Source organism: Hylobates moloch, unplaced genomic scaffold (genome assembly GCF_009828535.3).
Source record: "Hylobates moloch isolate HMO894 unplaced genomic scaffold, HMol_V3 SCAFFOLD_13, whole genome shotgun sequence".
Taxonomy (NCBI): Eukaryota; Metazoa; Chordata; class Mammalia; order Primates; family Hylobatidae; genus Hylobates; species Hylobates moloch.
This window is the reverse complement of record NW_026652288.1, coordinates 58543799-58571601: the sequence shown is the minus strand read 5'-3', so window position 1 is coordinate 58571601 and position 27803 is coordinate 58543799. Positions and strand designations below refer to the sequence as shown.

Genomic DNA, 27803 nt, shown 5'->3' with positions numbered 1-27803 from the left:
ATTTCTAACTGGTATAATTCCAACTTGGCCACTGGTGAAGATTTGGAAGCTATTATACCTTTGAGTCATGAAAATCAATACCTAACCTGAAAATAAGTGACAACTTTGAATCGAGCCTTTTCTTCTCTCTCTCCTATTTATCTTCCAGGCTTTTTCTCTGCAACTTTCTCTTGAATCTAAAGGCCTTTCATTTTTTCTTCCCACTTCTGTACTGATACACACTCACTATCCAGCCTCCATTCCACTAAACTAACACAAATCTTCCATTTCTTTCCCCACTTTGCTACTTACTTCCCAGTGGTCCCATCAAATTTCTATTTGCAGAAATTTAGATTTCTATTCAAATCCATTCTCAACATAAGCTTCATGCAAAATGGCTTCCCAATCCTACTCGTTGAATGAATTTACTCATTTTTCTCAAAGTTTTTGCCAAAAACTTGTCTGTTTTGAGGATTCCATATACAAAAAGCCAAAAAGAATTAAGAATATTAAACTTAATAAAGCAAATAAAAATGTTAACAAGTGTTAACGCTTCAGGATCAGACTTTCACTAAACTGCTAGTATATGTTTGTGCAATATGCATTGTACATGGGTCATGTGCATGTACAGCAGAGACAAATGTCCTTTCCTTTACAGTGCTTTTCACTACAGAAGCAGCAAGAACAAGTTGTAGTGATATCATGCATCTTTTTAATGCTCAGATGATATTTTTTTGCCCTGATCCCACCCCTGACAAAAAATGTTGACCAACATGGTAATATCTTAACTAATTAGTCTTGTAGGATCACATTACCAATGTAAAAATATGATGGTACATATGTATGAAACAATGCCAAATACTTTCAAACAAATAATATTTACTAGTTGTTTATAAATTAGAAAAAGTGTCTAACAAAGTCCTTGGCACACAGTAAGAACTTACATTTTAATTTCTCTCTCCCCTTTTTAGTTGAGTATTCCCCCTACACACACACACTAACACATATGCAAGTTATTCCCTAATTAGCTCTATTCATTAATTAATAGTAAGTGAATTTTTAGAAATATCGACTTGGATGCCCAGAGTGGATTTTCTTAGTGATAGTGGAATTCCTATCTTCATACTAGGAATGGGAAGAATTAAATACTGGACATGAAAGCAAGATTTAAGGGGATATTTGTGTCGATTGATTTACGCTCTTTTGTCAACCATCTGGACTTGCTCTGTGTGCTAGAGATGTCAAAGGTAATTTTTTAATACTTTTCACTAATGCATTTCTTTCATCACTCCTTCTGGGTCTTTCAATATACTCAGAAAGCCAGCCAAAATAAAAATTTAGGAACCATTACTATTAATAAATGCTAGCTCCTGGGTAAGGTGTCAAAACATATCCAAAGGGCTAGACTTTAACTACCAATTCATTCCACTCACTTCTGTCCAATTACCAAATGCATGCCGCTCTAACCAAAGTGCACATTTTTTAAGTTTGACATTGACATGCACCACACAGAGATCAGAACTGGGCAGAAGCCCATGACTTACTATGATTTATATTCTGTCACTGGAGCTAATGCATAGTGAATGGTTCAAAATTCTCTTCCCTTTCTTCAGCCCTTTAAATTGAATCAAGCATAGGCACAATATTAATTTTAAAGTTAACTTACTCTAATTGAATGGCAATGCTTTATTATAGTCATGTATCAAACAAGGGTCGTAATACATCATAAGGGACGCAGCTAAAGTAGATTCTTCCATGTTTTGCTTTTCCTTCTGCTTGATTTTTCATACACTAGCTCTTTAAATACTATTAGTTGATTAATATACTCTGTTAGTAAATTAACAATATTAAATCATCCCTGTATAAACCACAGCAATACTAAATCATGCACAATGATATGCAAACCAGTTCATATTTCTTTAAACAGAAGAATTCTTAAGCCACTGAAACACACTGCTAAAGAATAAACATTTTTTTCAGCACCACACCACACCTATTCCAAAATTGACCACATAGTTGGAAGTAAAGCTCTCCTCAGCAAATGTAAAAGAACAGAAATTATAACAAACTGTCTCTCAGATCACAGTGCAATCAAACTAGAACTCGGGATTAAGAAACTCACTCAAAACCGCTCAACTACATGGAAACTGAACAACCTGCTCCTGAATGAATATTGGGTACATGATGAAATGAAGGCAGAAATAAAGATGTTCTTTGAAACCAACGAGAACAAAGACACAACATACCAGAATCTCTGGGACACATTCAAAGCAGTGTGTAGAGGGAAATTTATAGCACTAAATGCCCACAAGAGAAAGCAGGAAAGATCCAAAATTGACACCCTAACATCACAATTAAAAGAACTAGAAAAGCAAGAGCAAACACATTCAAAAGCTAGCAGAAGGCAAGAAATAACTAAAATCAGAGCAGAACTGAAGGAAATAGGGACACAAAAAACCCTTCAAAAAATTAATGAATCCAGGAGCTGGTTTTTTGAAAAGATCAACAAAATTGATAGACCGCTAGCAAGACTAATAAAGAAGAAAAGAGAGAAGAATCAAATAGATGCAATAAAAAAATGAAAAACGGGATATCACCACTGATCCCACAGAAATACAAACTACCATCAGAGACTACTACAAACACCTCTATGCAAATAAACTAGAATATCTAGAAGAAATGGATAAATTCCTCGACAAATACACCCTCCCAAGACTAAACCAGGAAGAAGTTGAACCTCTGAATAGACCAATAACAGGTTCTGAAATTGTGGCAATAATCAATAGCTTACCAACCAAAAAGAGTCCAGGACCTGATGGATTCACAGCCGAATTCTACCAGAGGTACAAGGAGGAACTGGTACCATTCCTTCTGAAACTATTCCAATCCATAGAAAAAGAGGGAATCCTCCCTAACACATTTTATGAAGCCAGTATCATTCTGATACCAAAGCCTGGCAGAGACATAACCAAAAAAGAGAATTTCAGACCAATATCCTTGATGAACATTGATGCAAAAATCCTCAATAAAATACTGGCAAACCGAATCCAGCAGCACATCAAAAAGCCCCATGATCAAGTGGGCTTCATCCCTGGGATGCAAGGCTGGTTCAACATACGCAAATCAATAAATGTAATCCAGCATATAAACAGAACCAAAGACAAAAACCACATGATTATCTCAATAGATGCAGAAAAGGCCTTTGACAAAATTCAACAACCCTTCATGCTAAAAACTCTCAATAAATTAGGTATTCATGGGACGTATCTCAAAATCATAAGAGCTATCTATGACAAACCCACAGCCAATATCATACTGAATGGGCAAAAACTGGAAGCATTCCCTTTGAAAACTGGCACAAGACAGGGATGCCCTCTCTCACCGCTCCTATTCAACATAGTGCTGGAAGTTCTGGCCAGAGCAATCAAGCAGGAGAAGGAAATAAAGGGTATTCAATTAGGAAAAGAGGAAGTCAAATTGTCCCTGTTTGCAGATGACATGATTGTATATCTAGAAAACCCCATCATCTCAGCCCAAAATATCTGTAAGCTGATTAGCAACTTCAGCAAAGTCTCAGGATACAAAATCAATGTACAAAAATCACAAGCATTCTTGTACACCAATCACAGACAAACAGAGAGCCAAATCATGTGTGAACTCCCATTCACAATTGCTTCAAAGAGAATAAAATACCTAGGAATCCAACTTACAAGGGATGTGAAGGACCTCTTCAAGGAGAACTACAAACCACTGCTCAATGAAATAAAAGAGGATACAAACAAATGGAAGAATATTCCATGCTCATGGGTTGGAAGAATCAATATCGTGAAAATGGACATACTGCCCAAGGTAATTTATAGATTCAATGCCATTCCCATCAAGCTACCAATGACTTTCTTCACAGAATTGGAAAAAACTACTTTAAAGTTCATATGGAACCAAAAAAGAGCCCACATCGCCAAGTCAATCCTAAGCCAAAAGAACAAAGCTGGAGGCATCACGCTACCTGACTTCAAACTATACTACAAGGCTACAGTAACTAAAACAGCATGGTACTGGTACCACAACAGAGACATAGATCAATGGAACAGAACAGAGCCCTCAGAAATGATGCCGCATATCTACAACTATCTGACCTTTGACAAATCTGACAAAAACAAGAAATGGGGAAAGGATTCCCTATTTAATAAATGGTGCTGGGAAAACTGGCTAGCCATATGTAGAAAGCTGAAACTGGATCCCTTCCTTACACCTTATACAAACATTAATTCAAGATGGATTAAAGACTTACATGTTAGACCTAAAACCATTAAAATCCTACAAGAAAACCTAGGCAATACCATTCAGGACATAGGCGTGGGCAAGGACGTCATGTCTAAAACACCAAAAGCAATGGCAACAAAAGCCAAAATTGACAAATAGGATGTAATTAAACTAAAGAGCTTCTGCACAGCAAAAGAAACTACCATCAGAGTGAACAGACAACCTACAGAATGGGAGAAAATTTTTGCAACCTACTCATCTGACAAAGGGCTAATATCCAGAATCTACAATGAACTCAAACACATTTACAAGAAAAAAAAAAACAACCCCACCAAAAAGTGGGTGAAGGACATGAACAGATACTTCTCAAAAGAAGGCATTTATGCAGCCAAAAAACACAAGAAAAAATGCTCATCATCACTGGCCATCAGAGAAATGCAAATCAAAACCACAGTGAGATACCATCTCACACCAGTTAGAATGGCCATCATTAAAAAGTCAGGAAACAACAGGTGCTGGAAAGGATGTGGAGAAATAGGAACACTTTTACACTGTTGGTGGGACTGTAAACTAGTTCAACCATTGTGGAAGTCAGTGTGGCGATTCCTCAGGGATCTAGAACTAGAAATACCATTTGACCCAGCCATCCCATTACTGGGTATATACCCAAAGGACTATAAATCATGCTGCTGTAAAGACACATGCATACGTACGTTTCTTGCAGCACTATTCACAATAGCAAAGACTTGGAACCAACCCAAAGATCCAACAATGATAGACTGGATTAAGAAAATGTGGCACATATACACCATGGAATACTATGCAGCCATAAAAAATGATGAGTTCATGTCCTTTGTACGGGCATGGATGAAACTGGAAAACATCATTCTCAGTAAACTATCGCAAGGACAAAAAACCAAACACCACATGTTCTCACTCATAGGTGGGAATTGAACAATGAGAACTCATGGACACAGGAAGGGGAACATCACACTCCGGGGACTGTTGTGGGGTGGGGGAAGGGGGGAGGGACAGCATTAGGAGATATACCTAATGCTAAATGACAAGTTAATGGGTGCAGCAAAACAACATGGCACATGGAGAGATATGTAACAAACCTGCACATTGTGCACATGTACCCTAAAACCTAAAGTTTAATAATAAAAAATAAATAAATAAATAAAAATAAAAATAAAGAAATCTTAAGTGGTCATCCAGTTTATCTGCCTTCCGCCAAGAAAGATCAATTTTCTCACATTCCACCTCTGTCCCTTAGATGATTCTGTCTCTTAGTAGCATTTAAGAAAAAGTAATGAATAAATATTTCTTAAAAGATCTATGTAATACTATTCAATGAAAAAAAGGTGATTTCATTGGGATGGTTGGTTTATAACTTCCTAGAAATAAGAAAAAGAAACTTCCCATGGTTGGATTGAGAAATCAAACATGGTTTTTTGTTAACATCCATCATCTGATTTTCACTGTAAACATTAGAATTTGTCTAATACAAAACTGTGAGGTTTGTGCCAATGTCCTCCATCCCCCAGAGAGGGATCCTGGACACTGTGATTCTTGTTCATATTAATTGTGAGAACTGAATGGAATGATATATGTAAAGCAGGTTAAAAACATTTCAGAAACGTAAAAGTCATACAATTATATTAATAATTATCAAACTGGGATTGATGAAAACAGTATCAATTAGAAATAACAAAGTTAGAGAGACAAAGTATTTAGCTTTATACTCCGGGGAGCTGTGAATAAATAATTTAATTTGAATAATGTTAGTAATTCTGGCATGTTATTCTTTCTTCAGAAAAAAAATCTCCCTTGACTAGACACTGAAAAAAAAATAGGATTTAGCCTAATCCAACTCCAAGCCCAATTAGCATTCTTATAGATTCAGAGTATTACCATGCTCATCTCAAACTTTCACAGTCTTATCCCCTATCTCTGAAACACTTGCTCCTTCCTCCCACCCCCATTTCAGCCTAATTTCTAGTCATCCTTATGTTTGCAACTTAAATGTCACTGCTTCAAGGGAATTTTTCTGCTCCAAACCCAGTCACTCCAAACTAGGTCAAGCCAATTTCCTGTACTGCAGAAGGGCAGAACACTTTGTACTCTTCCTCCTTTACTGAATTTAAGAAAACTGTATTCACAAAATTATGTGGTCATAATATATGCTCTGTGTTCACAGGAGTTATGTCTGTCTTGTATGGTCCACCCCTTGGCAGAGAGTTGGAGCTCAAAAAGTACTAGTGAAAGAATGAATACTTTTTAGCCTCTTAGGATCTATATGGAGACTGCTGATGCTTTTCCATGCCACTTAAGTTCTCTGGGTAGATGTCTGGTTTTCTATAGTGTGTGGCTGCTCTTGAAGGAGTTCAGTATTTTTATTCCCATGAGTTAGCTTCAACAACAGCTATTCCATTGGCAAAGTCACTCCTATGTGTGGGCGAGAGGTGATGTTCTTTCAGTATGCCTCTGGATGGTCCCTAGATGGTAATAAAAGTAATGTCTTCTACACAAGCTAGCATTAAAGCATTTCATCTCCTACCTCCTAGGCAAGATGATCTCACTGCACTGCACTTAGGAAAGCCCCTAGTTCTAAATGTCAAGCTCTGATTGGTACCCATCAGTACCTGGCCCACTGTACTGAGATCAGCCAAACACTGCTTTGCTTTTTGAAAGCAACACCCTGTCAGAGGATGTGAGTGGAAATATGCTTCCAGAAATTCTATGATTTTAGCAACATGTGAAGAATCTAGAAGGTAATAAATGCCTACACAAAGTTGAGCATTTAATCCCACACAGTGGCAAGAGAATGACTTATTTCTATACTTAGCTCTGTGTTATTTTATTATAAAGAGATGCAGCTGACACATATCAGATTCTTCACTATGATCAGCATAACCATTCTTTGTTACAAGTGAACCATGCTAATTCATATTCCAAGATGAGGCATCTGAGCTGAGTATCTTCTTCTGTCACGCAGGATGGCTATACTTTTTTCCCCCTCATCAGTTCTACAAATCATATGGCTTATCGTTAATCTACTCTGACCCCATCTATGTCACCAGAAAATGTGGGTGTAGTATTAGAAATGAACAGCTAACATACCCAAATATATGGTTACAATACAGCATGAATAAAAACCTATGACTGGACTACATTTATCAGAATTTTTCTTGAGGCTAACAGAAAAAAAAAAAACAACTAGAAACATGCAGTTTTAAATTGTTTCTGTTTTTACACTTCAGTTTCCCTTGGGTAAATATAACATCTAGAATACTGTCCTTTCCAAAGCCTTGAATTTTGAAAAGAATGCAAAGTTGACTGTATTCTGCCCTCTGTTGTGTCAACTGACTATAAAATGCTGAGAATAGAAAATATTCCCCCCTTCTGACCTTAGTATCAATCAGTAGACACTGTCAAACTTGACATTTTATTGTCCCTTCCTTAGTGGCACGCTGTAAATAGAAACATTATTGTTATAAATTGTTCTTTGAAGTTTGACATTGTACAAATTACACTGTCTACTCTATTTTATTAAATGGCAAAACTCAACAGGCTTTCTATCAGGAGCCCAACCTATGGTACTTTGTTCTCCTAAGAAATGAGTGCTATTTTGGCAGGCTAAGCATGAGGCCTCCTCCTGATCATTCTGCCAACAAGTAAGTTGATATGGTTTGGCTGTATCCCCACCCAAATCTCAACTTGAATTGTAGCTCCCAGAATTCCCACGTGTTGTGGGAGGGACCCAGGGGGAGGTAATTGAATCATGGGGGCTGGTCTTTTCTGTGTTATTCTCGTGATAGCGAATAAGTCTCCTGAGGTCTGATGGGTTTATCAGGGGTTTCCACTTTTGCATCATTCTCTTTTTCTCTTGCCGCCACCATGTAAGAAGTGCCTTTCACTTCCCACCATGATTCTGAGGCCTCCCCAGCCATGTGGAACTGTAAATCCAGTTAAATCTCTTTTCATTATCAGCAGCATGAAAACAGACTAATAAGTCACAAAATATTTTTCTGAGGACATAACTTAAAGCATTTATCTTGATCTGTTTTAATATGTATCTTTGTATACCTTAACATAGAGAGGCAATACACTCTATCAGCAAGAGGTGATGCCTGCACTCAGCAAAAAAAAAAACAAAAAAAAACACACATAAATCCAAGATTAAGAAGTAGTACACAAACAAAAAGACACAAGAATGGAAGTAAAGAGGAATTAAGTGTTTTTCTTGTCTTTAAAAGGTGTTCTGGGCTGAGGGTGTTGGCTCATGCCTGTAGTCCCAGCACTTTGGGAGGCCGAGGCAGGTGGATCACCTTAGGTGGTCAGGGGTTTGAGACCAGCCTGAGCAACGTGGTGAAACCGCATCTCTACTAAAAATACAAAAATTAGCTGGGTATGGTGGCACTTGCCTGTAATCCCAGCTACTCAGGAGGCCGAGGCAGTAGAACTGCCTGAGCCCGGGAGGCAGAGGTTGCAGTGAGCCAAGATTGTGCCACTGCACTCCACCCTGGGTGACAGAGTGAGATTCAGTCTCAAAATAAATAAATAAATAAATAAATAAATAAATAAATAAATAAATAAATAAATAAATAAGTAAAATAAAAATAAAAGGGGCCCTGTACTCAAAGACAGGAACAATAAACCCTGGAGAATCCAAAAGTGGGAAGGCAGCAAGGGTTGAAAAACCACCTATTAGAGGCTATGTTCACTACTTGAGTGACAAGATCATTAGAAGCCCAAACCTTAGCATCACACACGTAACAATCCTGCACATGTACCCCCTGAGTCTAAAATAAAATTTAAATTAAAAAAATTGTTTAAAGGTGGTTAAATCACAAATATCTCTATGTCTGAATACACACCATGTTTAATGTATCAGAATTGATGTGTGGAATAGAAAAAATGCTATGGTTGTCTTCGTGAAATTTATACTCTAGTTGATCAAGTATGGGATAAACACATAAGACAATAAGAAAAGAAGACATTATGTGGTAAGTATTGCTAATCACAATAGATGCTCTAGAAGAAGGATTGGCAAAATATAGCTCCTTTGTTAATAATTATTACTATTTGTAGATAATTTGTTGGAACACAGCCACACCTACTTGTTTAAGAATTGTCTATGGCTGTTTTTATTTACAACAAGAAAACTCAATATTGCAACTGAAACCTATGGCCCACCAAGGCTAAAATACTTACTGCCTTTAAGAAAAAGTTTGCTATCCCCTACTGTAAAAAGTTAGAGGAAGAAGAAATTGCTATTCACTGGACTGGGAAAGAATGGCTTGAAGAATGGGTAGAAATCAGTGAGGAAAAGCGTTACAGGAGAATTATAGATTCATGATAAGTGTATTCTCATGTGACTCTCTTATGCTGAGAGAATCACATGAGCAAAAGTGCAGAGGTAAAAATCTGTGGGGTGGGACAATACAGAAGTCAACCTGGCTTAAGGTGGTAGGGGCCACTGTTTGGGAAGAGGAGACCAAGTGGAAAAGATGGTTTTGAGTATGGCACAAGACTGACAAAAAGCACCTAAATGTCAAGTGAAGAAACAGAGACTTTCTCCTCCTAGTCAACAGAGGGGAGCTTTGCGGTTGTCGGGGTGGTGGCTTTATTTATTTTGCTTTATTTTAGCAGCTAAGTAAAACATCAAAGATACAGTTTAGAAGATATTATCATTTTTGTATTTCAATAAAGCACTTATTATATTTCTTCTAACTAGTTCAGTTTGCTGCAGAGCAAAGATTGTCAAAGAGTTTTTTATACCACTTCTATAAATTCATCCTTCCTTTTCATTAATTTCAAAGAACATTTAACATTGTTATTTATAGTTTCCTACCCAGCACATATTTGTGTCCCTTATACCTGTGATCCATATTGTCTTCATGTTTAATACTTGAAGAATCAAAGCCCTGAGCAGCAACAGAGAAAAAGAATGACATTTGACCAGGTCCCTTTTGATGTACAGGGTGTACAGGTGCTGTCATTTTGATTTGCCCAAAGGTTAAAACTTAAAAACCGTATAGAAAGTGCAGTCCTCCAAAGAAATAAATACACTAGGGCCAGCTCCCAGGCATATAGTATTTGATACTTTTGCTCCTGGCTGTTGGCCATTTTAGTCTACTGCTGGGGGCAACAGTTCAGCCCAGGAAAGATTTGGCAAGTCTGTTCAAGTATCCAGTGACCCTGAGTGGTATAGCTCAGTTGTCAACCATTTGTGCCTAAGAGTCCAGGTAAATTCTGCAGCAGAATTATAGGTTCATGATAGGTGTATTCCCAGAACTACCTAAGATCCATCTAAGGAAGTCTCCCCACATCTTTAGGTTAACCTTGAACCAAATTAAACTTTCAGGTGTCACCCAGGACCACATTAGATTTCACAAGATCACTCATAAGCTAAATGGAGACATCAGTTCTAATTCAAATCAGCCTCATGCTCCAGAGGCTGTGATAGAACTAGATTTAACTCAACTAACCTTGTTTTATGGAAATTTTTTAAGGGGAAATACAATATAATGGAAAAATCACAAGCTCTAAAATTAGAAGATCTGAGTTAATTTTATTAGTTGAGTCCCCCTGAGACAATCACTTAATTTCCCTGAATATAATTTTTTCTTACCTGTAAACTTATATAATATTGTCATGACTATATTAATTAATCTCACAGTGTTATGGGGGAAATCAAAGAGAAAATACTTGTGAAACTACATTGTAAACTTTAAGCTGTTCTGAAAATATTTATTATTACCACTTCATATTTATGCAGAAATTCCTAAAGTGTTGCTGGGAAGCCCTGGAGACACCAAGACCCTTTGAGTTCTGCAACAACAAAACTGTTTTTATAACAGAACTAAGCCGTTATTTGACTTTTTCACTCTTAACTATCTAAAGCTACAGTGCAGTGTTCCAGAGGCTAAGGGACATATGATATCATCATGCTATCATCTGACAGAATGCTCTGCCTGTGTACATTTGTATTTTCCAGAATTTTCTAAAGTAAATGTTTGGGGTGCTCAATAAATTTTAAGAATGTAAAAGACTTCTGATATCAAAAAGTTTGAGAACCACTATTTTATATCAGTTTAAAGCTCCTTTTGTACTTTATAAACAAATAATGCACAGATTATATGTTCCTTTGGTAAATACATGTCAAGATTAGAGAGGCAGAGAAAAACATTTTTGAATGCTATACATTTGTGAACTTACCAATTTAAAAATAATAAGAAGGCCAGGTGTGGTGGTTCATGCCTGTAATCCTAGCACTTTGGAAAGTCAAGGAGGGTGGATCACTTGAGCCCAGGAGTTTGAGACCAGCCTGGACAACATGGCAACACCCCATCCCTACATAAAATAGGGGAATTGGTTGGGCGTCGGGGCACACACCTATAGTCCCAGCTGCTCGGCAGGCTGAGGTGAGTGCATCACCAGAGCCCAGGGAGACTGAGGCTACAGTGAGCCGTGATCATGCCACTGCACTCCAACCTGATTAACAAGAGTGAGACTCTGTCTCAACATACATACATACATACATACATACATACATACACACATAGAAAGAACAGTAAGAAAAAACACTGCAAATTCAGTTATATCAACTAAGGTGCTTATTGAATATTTTTTGTGTGTTTAGCACATTGTTCTAAGGCACACACAAGAAAAATCCAACACACTTCCTACTCAAAATACCTTGAAGTAATTAGTGAATAAAAGAGTATTTTTAGGGCGACTGAGCTATTTTGTTTTGTAAAATTAATAATATAATTGGATATAATTTGGAACTAAAGTGTACTAATTTTGTGGCACAGACCAAAAGTAAAAACAACTAGGATAGGAATAGATCTATGACAGTGTGTATAAGAGGCATAAGAAAAAAAGGCATCATACTCTTCGGCTTGGTTCTGCAAACAACATTAATTATAAAGTCATGATAATGTAAATAATGACAATGAATTTAATTAAAATGAGATCACAGTTGTTGTCCGATGGAAACAAGACCAAGGGAAGTCACCCTGATTGTTGTAATATAAGCTGTAAGTATTGTTGGACCTCATGTACTATGTTCATGCATTTCATGGCTAAAAGTAAAAACTGTTTCTAAAAACTAGGCTTCCATATTTTGTTTGATAGTGAAAGAGCCTACCAAAACCTCAAATGCAACAGCACAGCTGCTTGCAAATGGCCCTCGACCATTTGAATCTCCGATCTATCCAGACAGAATTTTGCTTGGGACTTGAGCCAGAAAATGAGAAAGCAAAGCAGGTCTGGATTTGAATGGAAACAAAGTTGAAGGACAGCATGCAGAACAAACCTAGATCTGGAATGGAAAACAGGACCAAAGTACAATGGAGGCAGGAATCAAGAGTTGTGGCTGGAGGCAGTAGTTCATGCCTGTAATCTCAGCACTCTGGGAGGCCGAGGGGGGCAGATCACGAGATCAGGAGATCGAGATCACACTGCCCAACATGGTGAAACCCCATCTCTACTAAAATACAAAAAAAATTAGCTGGGAGTGGTGGCACGCACCTGTAGTCACACTTACTCAGGAGGCTGAGGCAGGGGAATCGCTGGAACCCAGGAGGCGCAGCTTGCAGTGAGCTGAGATCATGCTGTTGCACTCCAGCCTGGCAACAGAGCAAGACTCCATCTCAACAAAAAAAAAAAAAAAAAAAAAAAGACTTGGAAGCAACATCCAAGATTCTCCAAGCCAAAGCATTTTAATACTCAATATCCTGTTGAAATAAAAGCTCTGGCAAAGTCCAGCATCATTTTCCATTGTTGTTAGCTTTCTTGTTCACTTTTCTTTGTTAAAACTGATGTTGGGAGTAAATTGACCTGAGATGACTTATAGCAAGAAACCTTGGTAAAGGAGAATAATTAAATTCATTTAAAACCCTGTGCTATTCTCTGTATCCTTCCCTCTCTCTCTCCTCTCTCATACTCTTCATCATCTTCTCTCTCTTTTTTCTGAAACTGTGATTCCAGAAGAAATTGTAATTTTGAAGGAAGCTCTGCTTTATTTATTCTTATTCTTCTCTAGAAAACAAAACAGCTAAAGAAGGAGCCCAAAGAGACAGTGTTTTTATACATTTTGTAACTGTTATGTTCTGTAATGATCAGGCATGGGGATAAAGAAGATAATTTCTGTCTTCCAGGAAAAAACATGTTCTATAATTTCAAAGTAGTACAGATTTAGTGAGATGGCATACAAGAGCTAAAATGCATTATTAGCAACTACCTTTCGCAGGTGAGAAAACACCATTTTGCTTTCCCCTAAACATATGTTTCTCAATCTATTTTCTGCATTGCTGAAAATGGACTCTTGAACCCCTGTAGAGGGGAGCTGAAGTTGATCTGCTTTTGAATGTGTTCTCACATCAAGCTCCCTATTGATAATTTGGTGAGAGCAAACCAGACAGAGTGATTATACCAGAGCCCCAGAACCACCAGCCACCTTGATACCAGCTTTATTATTTGGATTCGTACTTTGAAGTTCAAATGAATACATGTTCTGTATCTACATTTCTTAATCTGTGGTTATAATATGCAGATGCCCTGGTAACCATGTTTTAATTTAATCAAACATTCATTGAGCACTATGTAAAGCACATTTCTAGACACTATAGTAGAAAAAAAAATGGGACGAACTACCTGTCAAATTAGCTTTAGGTAATTATTGAAATAAAACACGTGTAAAAGTAGGCCTCCAAAGACTACAAATGAGAAATGTTTGAACATTCAAAATAAAGGTTTAATGAGGTAGTCTTACGAATTAATAGCAAAACATGGATGATGCCAAATGTGTCAAGATTGCTAACAATACAAAAATCAACATCATTTTCCTCACTGGTAACATTTAATGAAAACTTCCTATATATCAGGTGCTGTTACTGAATCTTCACAGCAACCCTAGCTGAATGTAGTTTTCAGAAATTCTGCTTATATTAGATGGTACAGAGAAGCAAGCATTTCAGGGAACTCCTTCCATATAAAGTTTACTTATTTTTCAGAAACTGGATTTCAGATAAACTTTCACACCACCTGGGGAGCACTGGTCTGATGGTACCAGTAGGATTGAGTGCTTTCTTATATAGGAAGCAACAACGTAAGAGTATATTTAGCAGAGAATCCACATGGCCATTGTTATGCCACTATAAATATATGAAGTCAATAAGTAAATTAGGCTTAGCATGGGGGCCTGAGATCCCAGTATGAAGCCCCGAAAAGGACAGATCTTGGGAATTCAAGCCATCTCACCAGGTAGAAAAGGTGAAGTGAATAATTATCCCCAGATTGTGACCTTTTCTGATACAGATGAGGGAAAGAATGAAAGACCCAACAGGGAAAGCTCATGCTTCATATAATACATTTGCCTCTTACTGTGAAATATCACTTTAGGATACAATTGGATTTTAAAGTTGTATTTTAAATAATTAAAATAATTAGTATAATGATATTTAAGTACCTTTTTATCGATAGTATGTTATATTGATAATGGCATAATGATAGACTACTGACAAAGGCTTAAAAAAATCTACAGATATGGTAGTAATGGCTTAGGTAGTTATCATGCTGAACTTTTTTGTTCCATGGATATTGGAAGACTTTTCAAAGTATAAGTATAATATAAATGATGTTTAAATAATATAAAAATGTCAGACCCAAATTTAGTATTCCCCTTGTTCCAATAATAAATATGTTAGAATCTAAAGGCTTTAGGATAAAGGATCACTCTTAGTTTGGGGCTGAAAAAACACAAACATATTTCTACCTATCTATATATATGATTTAGTCTGTCATCTACCTTTAAACCAATATTTAACCAGTTAGACATTTTCTTGTTGGAGACCATTTCAATAAATAAAACGTACTGCTTTAGAGAATTCACATAACATTTTGAAACAGTTGTGCTCAAAATATTTTGCTTGTGTTTTTTGTTGTATTTTTAGGAAACTGAATTTAATCTAGGAAAATTAATTTAATACAAATAAGTAGGAAAAAAGACAAACAACCTAACTGGGAGGAAAAACTGAACAAAACATGTAACAAGCAAAAGATACTTCACACACAAAAAAAGTAATAGTAATAAAAATATAAAAAGATGATCACTCTCATTAGTAATCAAGCAAATGAAAATTAAGACCTCAATGAGATCATTTTACACCCAAGAGATTAGCACGAATTATGAAATCTGGCCAGGTGCAGTGGTTTATACCTGTAATCCCAGGGCTTTAGGAGGCCAAGGCGGGTGAATCTCTTGAGCCCAGGAGTTCAAGAGCAACCTGAGTAACATGGCGAATACCCGTATCTACAAAAAATACAAAAAATTAGCCCGGCGTGGTGGTGCATGCCTGTACTAGCAGCTACTCAAGAGACTGAGACAGGAGTGATACCTTGAGCCCAGGAAGCAGAGGTTGCAGTGAGCCAAGATCCCACTACTGCACTCCAGCCTGGGCAACAGAGTGAAACCATGCCTTAAAAAAAAAAAAAAAAAAAAAAAATCTACCAATACCCAATACAAATTTAAGTGAGGATATGGATCAAGGGTAATATTGCCAGGGATAGTGTAAACTGGCACAAACATTTTTGAAAACAATTTGTCATTATATGATAATTGAGTATGTTATTTATGTTACTGAACATAAATGTTCAATATCCGAGTTGAACATTTGGATAAACTACGGTCTTGCAACTCTGCTCTTCATTATATGCCTAGAAAAACTTTTGCATACGTTTAAAGGAAGATGTTTACACTAATATTCATAGCAGCACATATAAAATTGGGAAGAAAACTGGAAATGGTCCAAATGTCCAACAGTAGAAAAATGGATAAATAACTTGTGGTATACTCATACAATGGAATGTTTTACTATGAGAAAATTAATAAAGTATAGTCATAACATCAAAGATGAAAAAAACAAATTACAAAAAGAAGTTCAAAGATAAGCAACATCAAGCAACCTACTTTTGGCTATATATACACATACACACACTTACATATACACATATAGATATGACATAAAACTATTTTAAAATAAAGGCATGGGAGAAATAAAGCCAAAATGCAAAATAATCACTATTTGTGGAGGGATCCAGGGTAAGGCTACTAGTAGTGTGCTGATTCCTGATTTGAGTGGTAGAGTTCATTATATTGTTGTGTTGCATAACATACTTTCATGTTGCATGAATTATATTTATAAATTGGTATATTTTAATGTCTTTAAAGGCTTATAAGTAAAACTGTTACATAATTATTATTTGATAGTTGTAATTATTTCCAATTTTTCTCCTTTACTTTCTAGAGAAAGTTCTTTTATGTAACATATTTCTCTATTTTATCGATCAATCATTTATATGTTTTAAAAACCATAAGAAGAAAAAGTAAGGATATTTACTGTTTTGTTTATGAGAAAAATATTTAGTAATATCTATATCTATGTCTATATCCCTATAGATATACTGATTTAGAACAGAAACCTATAGAAAACAGTAGCTATAGAACCCATAGATAATACATCCTTCAAACACAATTAGAAGTCAGTTAAAATACTCAGTAGTATCAATTAAGTTTCATACATTTGTAGAGAAAAAATGTTGAATTTGGACTAAGAAATCCTTAAAATTTTTAATTGTTAAGTTCTTTTCTAACTCATACTGAAATTTTCTATACGTCCAAAGATTTCATGCTTATAAATAACATGGGTACAATTTTGATTTTATATGAAACTGTGTAAATAAAGATTAACATGGTATCAATGTCATTCTAATAGAATTATTCCATTTTACAGATGAGCAATAGTTGCTGTCCTTTTTGTTGAAACGATCTTATAAATCACAATTATTTGGCTGATAATTTCATAAATATAAATTAAATAATATTTTAATATTATTTACCTAGGGGAGTTTTTCTGTTATACCTGTCTGTTCTAAATTGTTTTGGAAGTTTCTCCCATTAAGATTTATACAGTTAACTCTCTCTCATAGTAAGTGTGGTTCTGGCTCTGAAACCTAATACTGTATATGTGACATTAAATTATGCTGATGAGATTTTATTAATGGAATTGTGGGGCACCATGCTTCTAATTTACAAGGCTTCCAGTAAATAACTTGTTTGATGAGACTGGAGATTTATTTGTTTACTAACTTAGAAGTTTTGCATGTTGGACTTACTCAGTCTCAAATCCCCAAAGGAGTTATTAACTTTAAAAATAATTATAATCAATAATCATGGAAGCTTCAAACTCAGAACTTACCATCAGAGTGAACAGGCAACCTACAAAATGGGAGAAAATTTTCGCAGCCTACTCATCTGACAAAGGGCTAATATCCAGAATCTACAATGAACTCAAACAAATTTACAAGAAAAAAACAAACAACCCCATCAAAAAGTGGGCGAAGGACATGAACAGACACTTCTCAAAAGAAGACATTTATGCAGCCAAAAAACACATGCAAAAATGCTCATCATCACTGGCATCAGAGAAATGCAAATCAACACCACAATGAGATACCATCTCACACCAGTTAGAATGGCCATCATTAAAAAGTCAGGAAACAACAGGTGCTGGAGAGGATGTGGAGAAATAGGAACACTTTTACACTGTTGGTGGGACTGTAAACTAGTTCAACCATTGTGGAAGTCAGTGTGGCGATTCCTCAGGGATCTAGAACTAGAAATACCATTTGACCCAGCCATCCCGTTACTGGGTATATACCCAAAGGACTATAAATCATGCTGCTATAAAGACACATGCACACATATGTTTATTGCAGCACTATTCACAATAGCAAAGAGTTGGAACCAACCCAAATGTCCAATGATAGACTGGATTAAGAAAATGTGGCACATATACACCATGGAATACTATGCAGCCATAAAAAAGGATGAGTTCATGTCCTTTGTAGGGACATGGATGAAACTGGAAATCATCATTCTCCGTAAACTATCGCAAGGTCAAAAAACCAAACACCGTGTGTTCTCACTCATAGGTGGGAATTGAACAATGAGAACACATGGACACAGGAAGGGGAACATCACACTCCGGGGACTGTTGTGGGGTGGGGGGACGGGGGAGGGATAGCATTAGGAGATACACCTAATGCTAAATGACGAGTTAATGGGTGCAGCACACCGACACGGCACATGGATTCATATGTAACAAACCTGCACATTGTGCACATGTACCCTAAAACTTAAAGTACAATAATAAAAAAAAAAGACTCTACCAGAAGAAAATCACTGTACAGCAGAAATCTCAGATTTATATTCCAAGGCCATCTAATTATTTATTCCCTACAAAGAAGGTTTTTTAATGTATAAACGGATGATCACAGAACACAGACACTTCTGTCTCTCAGTGTGAATAATTGTAGAGATTTGCATATATGTTTAATACTGCCTGCACAAAGAAACCACAAAAAAATGAACTGAGGAACACAAAAAGCTGGAACACCATGCATCTAATTAGGATCACATTTAGCTGAATTAAATCAGACACAAATATAGTTTGTGATTCCACAACTGTATCATTTTCAAATGTATGGCAACTGATTACTTCAGAGAAATGACCGATATTACTAAAGTAAACAAGTTTTCAAAAACAGAATTTAAATCAGAAGAAAAAGTAAGTGGCTAAAATGGATTATTCTTTTAGTACCAATATTTTTCTGCTTCATGTGTCAATTTATTTATCTATTTCTTCAAAAAATACTTATTGGGGACCTATTTCATGCCATGCAAATGCCAATGGAAAATAATACTATGGTTTAATTAAATCTGTTATAATTATTTGTTCATAATATTAGTCCAAAAGTAATTATAACATAAATTCCCATTTAACTATAAAAACACTTAGTTTTCATTATGCAATCTTGTATTAAAATCAGAAGATAAGTAATTTAGAACAGAAGTTGGCAAACTTTTTCTGCAAAGGGATAGATAGTGAATATTTTAGGCTTTGTAGGTGTTACAACTCTATTCTGCCATGGAAGCACAAAAGTAGCCATATGCAACAGACAATACATCAGACGATACATAAATGAATGAATGTGACTGTGTTCCAATAAAACTTTACTTATGGAAACTGAAATTTACATTTTATATAATCTTCATTGGATCATAAAATATTCTTCTTCTTTTGATTTTTTTCAACCATTTAAAAACGTGAAAATCATCCTTAGTTCACAGACCATGCCAAAACAGGTAGGAGGCAAGATGTGGCCTGTGAGCCACAGTTTGCTGACCCTGACTTAGAACATAAAACTATCCTCTTTAAGAAAAGTCCCTTTCTTAAAGACATCATCTTTATGCATAACATGTGATATGGTTTGGCTGTTTCCCCACCCAAATCTCATCTTGAATTTTAGTTCCCATAATCTCCACGTGTCATGGGAGGGACCTGGTAGGAGGTAATTTAATTATGGGGGCAGTTACCCTCATACTGTTCTCATGATAGTAAGTTCTCATGAGATAGTTTTATAAAGGGCTCCTCCCCCTTTTGCTTGGCATTTCTCCTTGCTGTTGCCATGTGAAGAGGGACGTGTTTGCTTCCCCTTCTGCCATGATTGTAAGTTTCCTGAGGCCTCCTCAGCCATGCTGATCTGTGAGTCAATTAAATCTCTTTCCTCTATAAATTATCCAGTCTTGGGTATGTCTTTATTAGTGGTGTGAGAACAGACTAATACAAGATGAGAAGAGAATTTTGTGTTTCTCATATGGTTTTAAAGGTTCTACAATGGTACTTTGGACAGAACTGTCAAACCTCAGTATACGTAGAGAAAGACTCCCATATGCACTTTTTTTTTTTTTTTTTTTTTGAGATGGAGTTTCACTCTGTCGCCCAGGCTGGAATGCAATGCCATCATCTCGGTCATCTTGGTGCACTGCAACCTGTGCCCCCTGGGTTCAAGTGATCCTCTCACCTCAGCCTCTTGAGTAGCTGGGATTATAGGCACCTGCCACCATGCCTAGCTAATTTTTTTGTATTTTTAGTAGAGATGAGGTTTCACCATGTTGGCCAGGCTGGTCTCGAACTCCTGACCTCAGATGATCCACCTGCCTTGGCCTCCCGAAGTGCTGGATATCAGGCATGAGCCACTGCACCTGGCTCTCATTTTTAATTCCTTTAAAATAGTACCTCTCTGGAGAAAAACAATTTTTTGGTTTGCTTCCCCTTAGTCTTCATAAAATCTTATGTTGAGATAATCAGATCTGCCTTATCTAAAATACCTTGAGATATCTTTACATATTGAAATGTAACTTAAACAAATTTACAAGAAAAAAACAAGCAATCCTATCAAAAAAATGGGCAAAGGATATGAACAGACATTTCTCAAAAGAAGACATTTATGCAGCCAACAAACATACAAACAAAAGCTCATCATCACTGGTCATTAGAGAAATGAAAATCAAAACCACAATGAGATACCATCTCATGCCAGTTAGAATGGCCATCATTAAAAAGTCAGAAAACAACACATGCTGGAGAGGATGTGGAGAAATAGGAATGCTTTTACACTGTTGGTGGGAGTGTAAATTAATTCAACAATTGTGGAAGACAGTGTGGCGATTCCTCAAGGATCTAGAACTAGAAATACAATTTTACCCAGCAATCCCATTACTGGGTATATACCCAAAGGATTATAAATCATTCTACTATAAAGACCATGCACACGTATGTTTATTGCAGCACTATTCACAATAGCAAAGACTTGAAACCAACCCAAATGTCCATCAATGATAGGCTGGATAAGGAAAATGTGGCACATATACACCACGGGATACTATGCAGCCATAAAAAAAGGATGAGTTCATGTCCTTTGCAGGGACATAGATGAAGCTGGAAACCATCATTCTCAACAAACTAACACAAGAACAGAAAACCAAACTCCGCATGTTCTCACTTATAAGTGGGAGTTGAACGATGAGAATACATGGACACAGGGAGGGTAACATCACATACTGGGGCCTGTTGGGGGGTGGGGGGGGCTAGGGGAGGGATAGCATTAGAAGAAATACCTAATGTAAGTGACGGGGTGATGGGTGCAGCAAACCACCATGGCATGTGTATACCTATATAACAAACCTGCACATTCTTCACATGTATCCCAGAACTTAAAGTATAATAAAAATAAATAAATAAAAACAAAACAAAAACAAACAAAATAATAATAATACCTAAGAATTTTACACAATTGTAAGGCACCTCAAATAGAAGATATTAAACTGAGTATCCTCAGAAAAAAAATTGAAATGTAAACATGTAAAAACAGAATATGTTGAAAGTTGAGCACCAAAGTGCCTCCTCTGTGGTTCATCCAAGCATGCATTGGTTCTTGTGTCGCCTGCAGAGTACACTCGTGGGTACAAATGACTCACCAAGGACGAACCAGCTATGTTTGCACACATGCTGTCGAAATGCTGTATCCAGCTGGGGACAGCCACTTTTCTAGAACGTTAAAGAGCTGTGTCATGTATGTTGCTTGACATCTATCCTCAGCCAACTTATCCAGTTCAAATTACTTGATATGGTTTTATTGTTAACTCCAACAACAAATCAACTAAAATTCTGTGGAATCTGAAATATTTCTGTCGTTGGCATATCTCTCTGCTCTGAAGGCGTGATCCTTCAAAACACTAGTTGAGGGGAACAAAAGTGCCAATAATATGAAGATGTCTTTTACATGAATGGTGTTCTATTTCTCAAAATTAAACATTTTGGATAATTACGTCATTTCCTTTTTCTTTTATCAACACAGAAGTTATGATTACTTAATTCCTGTAATTTGCCTTTCTGAATTCTGTCTCTTTGGTTTTTTGCATTTCTTTTGAGTTACTTGCTTGTAGGAAATGTCAAAAAAATACTGGTATTTTTCCTCCTTCTCTTTGAGTTTGTAAAATATAAGTACAACATATTTTGGTATCAGGGAATTTCTAAAGCTATATCTTTGAGAGGAAAATATTTTCTATAAATAAGAAAATACAAAGTATGAATGAAGAACCTGAACTGTCAGCAAAAGGAATAATAAAATTATGCTGTTGGAATCCTTTGTTTGGTTTGAAGGACTATGCCAAAAGAATGAAGCAGTAACATTTTCCATCTTTTTCAAGGTCACAATTGCAGGTGAAATTATCTTAATGTTTCTAAGTTGTTCTTAGAAAGGAACCCCTTCATTTAAAAAAAAAAAGTGATTAAATATAATTTAGCAATTTAGCAGATGGTATTTCAAAATGAAAGCAAAATCTTCTAGGACTCATACCCTTCCAATCAACAGAAAGGTGCAATAAATTAACCAAGCTCAGGGCTGACATGTTACATGACGTTTGGCCACGTTAAAGGGCTGGAAAATGTAGTAGTTCAAGCCATTGTTTACGTTTCTAAGTAATAAATTCAGCTCAACGTTTCTAAGTAGTAAATTTACATCAGACCAAAGTAACAAAAAAAAAAGAGTTCCTTTTGGCAAATATTCTCACATGGCTATAAACTGAAATGAATCTAACATTAAATGAAAATAAAGATCCTCAAATTCTGCACAACTTTAGAGCAGAGTTCTTGACCTGTTTGCAGCAAGTTGTACCTGTGGAAATGCCAGCTTCAAAGTAGCATCTAGTAAAGAAACACAGGCTTGGAAGGCGATCGAAATGTGACTCATTTGAGCAACTGTTCTAATGAGCGCTTTTCACTGCCTTCAGCAGGTTAAGAATATTAAAGCTTTGTTCTTGCTGAGCCTGCCTGGGTATTTTCTATTTGTTAACTCCCCAGGAGCTTGTTGTAATGTCTCCTGGTGAGTATGAGACTGTACCACATTCTGTAGTTGCCAGCTGGTAGAAGCAAAAACACCTGGGCAAGGTACTTGTTAAATGGCATATTTCTTCTCCCTGGCAGGCTCTGCAGACTGGGAAATCTGCTTCTTAGTTGGGCCTTTATTCTAATGCCCCAAATCTTCTTAGTTGGGCCTTTATTCTAATGGCCCAAACTGTCAAATCAATAGTTTAAGGCCTGTCTACTACTGCTTCTGGAAATGGTTGGTGTTTTGATTTTTTCATATCTTCCTTTGGGCTATTTTACAGCCTGCTACAATAAATCCCCCATTAATTCATTATCTACTACCATTCTCAAAGGGCTATATTTATTATAGTAAAGTTCAACGACTAAGGGGACAACTATGTTTATCCTTGCATAATCAGAAATTACCATATTGCTGTGGACACTGATTACTCAAATATATATCAGCACTGGTTAATTGGAGATATGTGCTGAATTGCTATCCATATTTAAATCTACAGTATAAATGTAGAATCATGAACAGAATATCTCACTTACATGCTAAATAGCTTTTAACTTCATGAGCTGGGAGGTGTGAGCAAGATATGAAAACCTTTCGAACACCACAATAATGATCCGTTATTAGTTTTTATAAAGAAGAGATGAATTAGTAACCTTTTCATTAAAGATTGTTTCTTCCTTGCCTTTGGTGTTCAAGTATGATTTGCTTGAATGTTATGTTGCTATGTGTGTCATTGAAATCCAATTCTTCCTGTCATTAATTAATAGAAGAAAAAGAGGCTCATATATCGAGGTAACTTTTGTGTCACAGGCCACAGACACTCACAGTACAATATAGTTCTTAATGTTATCAATAACCCACATTTCTCTGATGTCATTTCCTCACTAATTTTTAAAGTACTTCCAGCGCTTTACAAAATCCATTCCAATTATTTCTTAGAGAATGAAGGCAATTTCTCACGTATGTTTTTAATACAATGCCTGAGGTACCACCTGGCATTTGCCATTTTCCTCTTTTGAAAAAGTCCGTTCATTTAGGTGGTGGTAATGGCAGTGATTGCATCAGCTGATTGGCTCTCCAAAGTCCTCAAAAACCTAATAGGGAACTTTGGCCCCACTGTCGTCAGCACTGCTGGGACTCAGACAGTGCCAGTCTACCAAGTTATGGCACTGATGCTATCCCAAAATTGTGATACCAAAGCCCAGTTTTACTGAAGAAAAGAGACCCTCCCCACCATCTTCATATAATAACTACCTGGCCACAGTTTCAAAACAAGGCTGCTTTTGCTCCTAATGTCTCCTAGATATTCTCATATAAAAGAGTACTATAATTTCCCCTCTATACCCCAAGGCACAAGTCTACAGCAAGATAAGCTAAAAAACAACACGAGAGGTAGACACCATATAATAGCCAAGTTCAACCTTCCTTTTTAAATAAATTAGCTTAGATTAAACTACTAAGCTAGATTAAACTCACTGCCTGACTCCACCTTACCACTGGCATATCCTTTCCTAGGAGGATCCTATGTACACAAAGATGAAGAAAATATTACTATCCCTGTTTTACTAGTAAAAAAATCTAAGGCTAAGAAACAGAATCAGCTACTTAATTTTTTAGACCAAGTGAAAAAGGAAAATATGGATCTCCTTGTTCAAAAAATATTACACATTTCAAGATAGCAACTACAGAACATTAAACCAAGTGCAGGGCCCTCCTGACCAGGGCACCGTGCAACTATGCAGATCACATGCCCATGAAGCCAACTCTGCACAAAGAAATGAAGTAACTTACCCAAGGCCACACAGCTACTGCATGCCTGAATCAGGATTTGAACACAGAGGGCTGATTCCAGCTCCTAGATTTCAAGCCACCAGGTGCTCTGTTCCTAATACAATATCCCCACCATCCTTCAGATGTACCCAGTCTTAGCCAAAACCTAACAGGAGAGCATAGCTCAGGTTTAAGGTGGGAATCATAAAATAACCCTGGTCTAGTCTCTTATATGTAGACAAACTTATGACTAAGCCAGTCTAAAAAAATCAGCATTTACCACCATGGAGAAAGCACAGGGCTTTTTCATATGTTGAAAAAACTCAACTCCTGAGAAAACTGAATGAGCCTCTAACATGAAGGAAAAAATGACAAGAAAAAATAATGCATTCGTGTACATGGGTTACACTAATGCATTAGTGTATAAAGAGTGGGATTTACATCCCTTTCTCAATTTTGTCTAAATTACCACAAAGCAAGAGATGTTAGCATGTTTTTAAGGACTCTAGGAAACAAGATTCTACCTCTCATGAAAAGGTTGAATTTGCCTCCTCCTCTGAAATTCTGTTTCTGAGACATCATTAATTTTTCTTAAGAATTGCAAAAATCCTCAATAAAATACTGGCAAACCGAATCCAGCAGCACATCAAAAAGCTTATACACCATGATCAAGTGGGCTTCATCCCTGGGATGCAAGGCTGGTTCAACATACGCAAATCAATAAATGTAATCCAGCATATACACAGAACCAAAGACAAAAACCACATGATTATCTCAATAGATGCAGAAAAGGCCTTTGACAAAATTCAACAACCCTTCATGCTAAAAACTCTCAATAAATTAGGTATTCATGGGACGTATCTCAAAATCATAAGAGCTATCTATGACAAATCCACAGCCAATATCATACTGAATGCGCAAAAACTGGAAGCATTCCCTCTGAAAACTGGCACAAGACAGGGATGCCCTCTCTCACCACTCCTATTCAACATAGTGCTGGAAGTTCTGGCCAGGGCAATCAGGCAGGAGAAGGAAATAAAGGGTATTCAATTAGGAAAAGAGGAAGTCAAATTGTCCCTGTTTGCAGATGACATGATTGTATATCTAGAAAACCCCATTGTCTCAGCCCAAAATCTCCTTAAGCTGATTAGCAACTTCAGCAAAGTCTCAGGATACAAAATCAATGTACAAAAATCACAAGCATTCTTGTACACCAATCACAGACAGAGAGCCAAATCATGAGTGAACTCCCATTCACAATTGCTTCAAAGAGAATAAAATCCCTAGGAATCCAACTTACAAGGGATGTGAAGGACCTCTTCAAGGAGAACTACAAACCACTGCTCAATGAAATAAAAGAGGATACAAACAAATGGAAGAACATTCCATGCTCATGGGTTGGAAGAATCAATATCGTGAAAATGGACATACTGCCCAAGGTCATTTATACATTCAATGCCATCCCCATCAAGCTACCAATGACTTTCTTCACAGAATTGGAAAAAACTACTTTAAAGTTCATATGGAACCAAAAAAGAGCCCGCATCGCCAAGTCAATCCTAAGCCAAAAGAACAAAGCTGGAGGCATCATGCTACCTGACTTCAAACTATATTACAAGGCTACAGTAACCAAAACAGCATGGTACTGGTACCACAACAGAGACATAGATCAATGGAACAGAACAGAGCCCTCAGAAATAATGCCACATATCTACAACTATCTGATCTTTGACAAACCTGACAAGAACAAGAAATGGGGAAAGGATTCCCTATTTAATAAATGGTGCTGGGAAAACTGGCTAGCCATATGTAGAAAGCTGCAACTGGATCCCTTCCTTACACCTTATACAAAAATTAATTCAAGATGGATTAAAGACTTACATGTTAGACCTAAAACCATTAAAATCCTACAAGAAAACCTAGGCAATACCATTCAGGACATAGGCATGGGCAAGAGCTTCATGTCTAAAACACCAAAAGCAATGGCAACAAAAGCCAAAATTGACAAATGGGATCTAATTAAACTCAAGAGCTTCTGCACAGCAAAAGAAACTACCATCAGAGTGAACAGGCAACCCACAGAATGGGAGAAAATTTTTGCAACGTACTCATCTGACAAAGGGCTAATATCCAGAATCTACAATGAACTCAAACAAATTTACAAGAAAAAAACAAACAACCCCATCAAAAAGTGGGCGAAGGACATGAACAGACACTTCTCAAAAGAAGACATTGATGCAGCCAAAAAACACAAGAAAAAATGCTCATCATCACTGGCCATCAGAGAACTGCAAATCAAAACCACAGTGAGATACCATCTCACATCAGTTAGAATGGCCATCATTAAAAAGTCGGGAAACAACAGGTGCTGGATAGGATGTGGAGAAATAGGAACACTTTTACACTGTTGGTGGGACTGTAAACTAGTTCAACCATTGTGGAAGTCAGTGTGGCGATTCCTCAGGGATCTAGAACTAGAAATACCATTTGACCTAGCCATCCCGTTACTGGGTATATACCCAAAGGACTATAAATCATGCTGCTATAAAGACACATGCACACGTATGTTTATTGCGGCACTATTCACAATAGCAAAGACTTGGAACCAACCCAAAGGTCCAACAACGATAGACTGGATTAAGAAAATGTGGCACATATACACCATGAAATACTATGCAGCCATAAAAAATGATGAGTTCATGTCTTTTGTAGGGACATGGATGAAACTGGAAAACATCATTCTCAGTAAACTATTGCAAGGACAAAAAACCAAACACCGCATGTTCTCACTCATAGGTGGGAATTGAACAATGAGAACTCATGGACACAGGAAGGGGAACAATCACACTCCGGGGACTGTTGTGGGGTTGGGGGAGGGGGGAGGGACAGCATTAGGAGCTATACCTAATGCTAAATGACGAGTTAATGGGTGCAGTAAAACAACATGGCACATGGATGCACATGTAACAAACCTGCACATTGTGCACATG

The 27803-nt window shown here is 36.8% G+C and overlaps 1 protein-coding gene across 5 annotated transcripts in view; it reads right to left on the bottom strand.

Annotated features, from left to right (window-relative positions):
- TMEM117 (transmembrane protein 117) overlaps window positions 1–27803 on the bottom strand; it is a 566844-nt gene that overhangs the window by 301278 nt on the left and 237763 nt on the right. The window contains exon 1 of one of the 5 annotated variants that reach the window (XM_058426717.1): window positions 15473–15718. The exons of the other annotated variants lie outside the window; for them this stretch is intronic. The gene's annotated coding sequence lies outside the window, so the exon portion shown is untranslated. Of the gene's footprint in view, window positions 1–15472; window positions 15719–27803 lie in introns of those variants that run through there. 5 annotated transcript variants of the gene reach the window in all.